Below are 6,936 nucleotides of genomic sequence, written 5' to 3'. Positions count from 1 at the left end.
ACACTAAAGAGACAACTTACCAAAGAGTCCATTTTAAGTAGACTCTTTGTTAATAGCTGCCTGATGCAAAAACATATCATGTGTTTCTCTAGATGAATCTACACCACTGATTGTGTCATTCCTCTCAACAGACTATGCAGGTTCCTTGATATCAACTGGCACTTCTCAAATGATTTTCTTCATACCTATGTGACAGATACTTCAGGATTCATATTTACAATGATCTGTGCTCCTCCTTTCTGGGGTTACACTCAATCCTTGGTGTAATTCCTTTATATATGCTACCCCTGGCCGTCTACTAAACAGCTTCAAAGACATCTCCTGCCATTGCACTGCGGTACTTTTCTGTTCGGCCAAACAGCCTCAGCAGGCTCTCCTATCCTGGTGAATCTTTCACTGGCATTAGATGTCTTCAAATTTCCTCCATCTCGAGCAAGGCTGAGCTCCGTGACAGCTTATCAATAAAGTTATTACACTGGTCTTGTCATGCTTTGGGGCAGCAGCCCACATGCTGATATTGCAGTAAAAGCTTACCAGGATAGAGAAACACACAACAGAACACTATCAGTCATGGATTGGCCTTTGAACTTTGATTAGCTTTCAAGAAGCCTGGAGAACTATTCCTGCAGACTACTTAAAGACATTACAGCAGGGGTGTCCAACTCCAGGCCTCGAGTGCCCATGTCCTGCAGGTTTTAGACGTGTCATTGATCCAACACAGCTGATTCAAATGGCTATATGACCTCCTCAAAATTGCCTTGAAGTTGAACTCCAGAGGCCTGGTAATGAACTAATCATTTGATTCAGGTGTGTTGACCCAGGGTGATATCTAAAACCTGCAGGACACCGGCCCTTGAGGCCTGGAGTTCCTCCATCCCTGTATTACAGGAAGAATAAAGGGGGTCATACCAAATACTGACGTTCAACCTCATTTGATTTGTGTAAATTCTGTTTTTAACATCTATACTGAACTGTATTTCCCTGTATGTTTGCACAATTCAATAAATCGCTGCACCTGTTTCCCATTTTGATCACTTGACTTCACATAGTATACAGTGAACAGGGAAAAATCCCACTTTGAGTTGAAAGCACCGGCAGTTTTTGTGTGGGGGGTCTTCTTCTTTTTTTTTTTTTTTTGCCTGTCCCATTTGGTTCTTTAGCCGTCAGAATTGTTGTCTGAAGACCAACAAGGATACCCAATGGATTTACTTTGCCAAATGGATCATCGTGGCATTACCGTATTGGTCCATTTGATCGACCTTTATTGTTATTATTTATTTTATTTTATTTTCAGTTGTTACAGATGGGACAGACATGACTGAGGGATAGGAAAGGGAGAAAGAAAGATGAAGGAAAAGAAAAACAGAAGGGAAGAGGGACAGTGAGAAAGGGCACTTAAAAAGAGAAAGAAGAAAAAAAATCTCCTGGATCACCTGTTGAGAGAAAAAGAAGAGAAAACAAGCAAAAAAAAAACAGAGCAACATACTAAACAGAACACCATCACGTTAATCTAGCTAAGTGTAAACAGCAGTAAATACTAAATATTGAATGTTGTTGTGTAGCAAGCAGGACCGACAGCGCACAGTGTGCTTGGAAATAGCAGCCAGTAGAGGTGTAGTTTATGTCTATGAACAGTGAACACCCGTGTGCACACCTGTGTGGACACCTGTGGGGATGAGCGCGCTTGTATTCAAAAGGTTTCCCCATGTAACGGTCTGCTAGAGGATGTAGAGAGCCATAGCCCCGTCCCCCAGGGCATGAAGCAGGCATGGAAGAGATCCAGGCTCCAGACATCCAGAGGCCCCAGAGTGCGAGAGCCCAAGGAGGACCACCGGAGGGGCATCCGTGCCACCCTCCTGGGAAGAGCTGAGGAGAGCCCCAGATGAGGGGTCACCCAGTAGCCACGGAGCAGAAGCCAGAGGGGGCTGCAGTGGCGTGCCCGCCGGCTCTGCTGGCAGCCAGCTGTGCCAGAGTGAACCGAGCCGCAGGCCCAGAGGCCGGAGGCCCAGAGGCCGGAGGCCCGAGGGCCCCCTTTGCCCCGGAAGAGGCCTGACCGAGGAACAGGCACCAGGCCCCGCCAAGTAGTCTCCGGGAGTGAGCTGGTACATATCTGAGCACCCAGCCCCGGACACCAAGAACCACCAATGCACCGACCCCTGAAGGCATCAGTTGTGTGTGTGAGTGTGGTGAGGGGAGATAGGCCTTTGGAGGGCCTGAGAGTTCCCAGAGAGGTGGAGTGTAAGACCCGACCTGACATATAAACACAGACAAACAGGCACACGCAGACACAAACATGCATTCCCACCCTCATGCACACATATACAAATACTCAGCACTCACCCAACGTAGGGATAGACATACATGGACACTTTACACACAATCACACTCCCCAAACAAATTCTATACCCCAGGTCCAGATACCCTCGCCCCTGGAGGGGGAAACGGCACCTAGACCAAGGAGATGTTACCCTGTCCCCAGGGGTGGAGGCAAGCAGACCGCCCCAGGCTCTGCAGCAGCAGGTAGGCCCCACATCCCAGATCCCAATCGGACGGCCAACACCTCCTTCCAGCCCCCCTGCCCCGATGGCCAGCAGAGAACAGGGGTGTGTGAAGACTCCAAACCTCCCTCCTCTCGCTCATGTGTAGTGTTGCTGCGTGTTGTTCTAAGGTGCATTTAAAACATGGCAGAGCATGGTGCTGCTGCCAGAGAGCAGCAGGTGTTAGCACGTGTGTGGGGGGTGTTCTTCCTCACGCTCACCGTGGCTGCATGTTTCGATTTCATGATAAAGCTGCAGACTGGATCTGTCATCCACTGCATGTTGGTCTGAGGAAGAGTTTCAGCCAAGTGTTCAGCCAAGTGTTGCAAATGTGAAACAAAGTTTTGAAGGCTGGCTTTCCCCCCCCCTTTTCTTTCTTTCTTTTTCTTTTTTTTTGGAGAGGGGGAATGAAAAAATTATTTAACTAAATATAAGAAAGAGGAAGGAGGGAGAGAAAGAGACGTGTCGGGTGAAAACAAGAGGGTGGGGTGTTTAAAACGAGAAGGATCGCGGGGTTACAGAAAGAGGCTGCGGTAACGCTGCTGACGCACATGTGAAACACGGAGGGGAGGGAGGGATGGAAAGGAATCTCTGGCTGGGATCACCAAAACCTCGAGACGAGGTCAGAAAGCCACTGGCGACATGATGAACACACACACACACACACACTAGAGTCCGAGCAGCACTAATAATAACAGATCTAATAGTAGTTTAATGGGTGATAATCAGTGATCGTTTAAAACCACGTGGAGCACAGGAAAACGGGGGTGAAACCTCTTCTGCGCACACTTTATAATGTGTGGGATATTTAACAGTGTGTGTGGGTGGGTTGGAGATATCATTTTTAAAACATTTTGTTGTATCGCTGTTGTTATTTCCCACTTCTGGGACAGTCCTCTGTCCCTGTCCTCTGTGTGTTTACCGACTCTGACATTAACCAGTGTGTTGCACGCTTAGTTTGTGTGTTGGCTTTTTGTATAGCTGTGTTTAACACTCACACATGCAGTTTAATGTCAACTGCAGGTTGTGATAATCATGTGCGCGCTGTAGTTTGTCTGTCTGCAGATGCGTGCGTGCACGTATATGAATATGAATTCATTTTATATTGCACGGGTATGTTAATAAGTACATCCAGAGGCAGAAAAGTCACCGTTGGTATGTATGCGGGGTACATGTGTGCGCGTGTGGTTGCACGCTTATGTGCGTGTATGTTCTGGCCAGTCGGAGCGTGGGAATGTGGTGAAGGATTTCTGTGGTATTTTTAATGTTTGTTATTAAATATTACCACAAGGGACTAGGACCAAACCCCAGACACTCCTCTTCTTCTCTTCCTCGTCCTTCTCTCCCTCTACTCCTCCTCCTCCTCCTCCGAATAACAATGAAACCAAAGCGACTCACCACTTGGTTTAAATAAATCTGACACTTATGGAAACAAAATCCTGACCAGACTCTGGAAGGGGTAAAAAGTCAAAATAACCATGGTAACACAAGAAGGCAAAACTACTTAGAAGTAAAGCAAAACTATAAAAAAAAGGAAAAACAAAGTGACACCCAGCAGCAGGTGGAGACGTTATTATGGGATATGGGGAACAACAGGTCAGCTCAGTCATAAACCATCTCTTTTTTCTGAATTCCCAGATTTTAAGCAGTGATGTTGGCTGAGTGTGTTTCCATTCTCCTCACATCACAAATAACAGTAAGTTCCAAGTTAATGGACCCAGTTAACCTAACATACCCTTACCTAATTAAAAAAGAAAGAAAGAAAATTACAATATCTTTGTATACTTTGATAACTTGATCAATTTTTCAAATGTATTGCTGTCCAGGGCTGGGGGCAGCTGACCTGGAAGTGTCGGTCCTGCAGGTCTTGAAATGGCTCCTTGAATGTCTCTCCAAAAAGAGGCACTGAGGTTAAAATTACCAACCTAAATTAAACTCCAAAAATCCCACCTGGCAGTGATCAAATCGCAGACGTTAATGTGGAGTCCAGAAACCTGGACAGCTGAACTCATTCATTTAATATTGCTCACTCTGAAAAATCAAGTTACTCCTAGTGCTCTCCACTCACAATGAACACGACCCCTACAAACTAAGAAAACAAAAGTTAGTGAACTGTACTTAGTTTTTCTAAGGAAGAGAGTTTGCATCATTTTTTTAAAGCAATGACAACAACATGAAATTTTACAAAATCAAACCTAAATCTTAAATCTAAACTCTCAAATTGACCTTTTATAGAACCTTATCACTCTGATGGTGTAAAACTCCACTGAGTTCTCACAAGGGTACTTTGTGAACCAATGCCCTGCATGTAGCATGTTTAGGGTGCGTCTATGAAGTTCACAATTTTGTAGTTTAGTACCTACTTTTGATGATTTATTTATTTATTTAGGTCAATTCATTTGTCATTATGATTGTTTTCTATCTCTTTATGGCTGTTTTGCTTCACATTTTGATTGAATTATGGGTCTCGGGGTCTCAGCTGATAAGACCAGACAAATGTTCTTCTTCCTCTTCTTCTTCTTGCTTCTTTAAATTTTGTGGTGAATGTTTTCCTATGTTCCGTGACGTGAACTTGGACTTGCTTCAGTTGTTTGAATTTGGAGTTGTCGGAGTCAAAGTTGACTGAAAAGTCATACGGTGTTGACGTGTTGGTCTGGAAACAGGAGAGCAGAGCAGCTTTTATACCGATAAGAAGAGTAAACAGTGTGAGCGATTATCAGATCCTCCCATCTTTGCAAATTTGATCTTTCCAACCTCGGTGTCAAACTGGACTGGATGCATTTTTTTGTACTGGAAATGTCAAGACTAATTTTTCCTGTTTAAAAAAAAAATCCTCTGCACAAAAAAAATGTTCCCCATCAACGCTACAGACAGACCCCATTCAAAGCTGACATAAAGATCTGTTTAAACGTATTTAACTCTCCTTTTCGCTGTTTGAAACATGTGCTACGAGAGGCTCTGTTTGTTCAGAAAGAAAAGTTCAAGCCTTGGGTGGAGCAGACAGATGGATGGATTCAGTGCATACAGTAAACATCTTTTTTTACTTACCAAATGCAGACCTCATTATTTTCCTCCAGCTGAGCATTTTTTCATCTTTAAACTCTCACACCATCGAAACTCGCCCCTCCAGAGACTCTTTCCTGTCGACCATCCCGACAGGGCGGTATTCGTGTCTCTTTGGTAGAGCACGAGGCTTATTTCCTATCAAAGGCAGATATAGTGCAGATCAGAGGTCATATAAACAGGAATTCCAAAGTACACAACAGGAACGCCTATTTTTAGTTGAATCTGATGACTTACATTTCTTTCTTCTTGTTTTCCAGAAATGGGGGATGAAAATCTTCCAGTGACATGAGGCAACCTTTCTTTTTCTGTTCTTTCTTGTTAATTTTAGTGAAAGATTGATTTTATTTTTATGTGTTCTGCTTGGTCATATATTTCAATGATAATAAACCTCAGGGTCATCCTGTTCAGGACACATCTCATCCGTGGGATTAGTTTGAAAGGTGTATACTTTTCCAGTGCTCAGTCCACAGTAAAGTCTTTCGAGACAAACTTTTGTCCCCCACATTCCCCCATCAGCCCCCGCCCTTTATATGTCACCCATTTCCATGTGTTTCCAGCTTTTCTCCATTTTTCTGTTTGTTCCTCTCATCTCCGCCTCTGCCTCTCAGCTATCTGTCTTCTTGTTCTTTCCTTAAAGAAGCATGTGAGAGCGCAATCACGGAGACTCCAAGCTTTTCCGCACAAGCAGCCAAATTTATCCTCGTGGTTTTCCGCATGTTTATTTTGGGTTTTCTTGAGGGACGACATATCTGCGGGAAAACCAAACAGCCCAGAGCGGGTGCTTTCCCTCTGGGGATCATCGAGGCGCGGGTAAAAATAGGAACGTCTTTTTTGGGGAAATGGAATTAAAGATTAGTGAGGGCCTCCCGAGGGTCCCCCACCTCCCCTCACAAGAAGATGGCAAAGATCATAACTCTTTTTTTCTTTCTTTCTTTCTTTGTTTTTTTCTTTTTTAAATATCTTTTTTCCCATTCTGCAGCGAATGTTGAAAATGACAAACTGGGTCTCGTTTTAGACACAATAGAAAAGCACCACTGCTATCCGCTGCTCTCCATTTTTAATCTGACTGTAATTTCCTGGAGCAATTAGCACCAAAACATCACAATTATATAAACGCCGGTGGAGCAAATCATTCTGACTCCTTTGCGGTCCCGCCACCTCTCCTATGTAAAGCTACCCCAAAGAGGGCATTAATCTCTGTCATCACTTTCAAAAACTCTTTCCTTCATGCTTTTTATTTTCTCGCAGCTGAACTCGATGGCTGTCATTGTAGGATGTGCGTGTGGGTTGTAAGGAATTCTGGGATAGGAAAAAAAACCCTCCTCCGCTCTGA

General features: G+C 44.2%; 1 long non-coding RNA gene across 1 annotated transcript; it reads right to left on the bottom strand.

The window, feature by feature from the left end:
- Positions 1–4,880: 4,880 nt before the first annotated feature.
- Positions 4,881–5,765, bottom strand: LOC145423159 (uncharacterized). Its single transcript, XR_013904269.1, has 2 exons — positions 5,586–5,765; positions 4,881–5,190 (listed from the first exon to the last, which is right to left on the bottom strand). It is a non-coding gene; the product is annotated as an uncharacterized LOC145423159 (long non-coding RNA).
- Between the last annotated feature and the right edge of the window lie 1,171 nt (positions 5,766–6,936).

This window comes from Astatotilapia calliptera, chromosome 20 (assembly GCF_964374335.1).
Source record: "Astatotilapia calliptera chromosome 20, fAstCal68.1, whole genome shotgun sequence".
In the NCBI taxonomy this organism is placed as follows: domain Eukaryota; kingdom Metazoa; phylum Chordata; class Actinopteri; order Cichliformes; family Cichlidae; genus Astatotilapia; species Astatotilapia calliptera.
The sequence above is the reverse complement of the archived record's forward strand: the minus strand, read 5'-3'. Positions and strand labels throughout refer to the sequence as shown.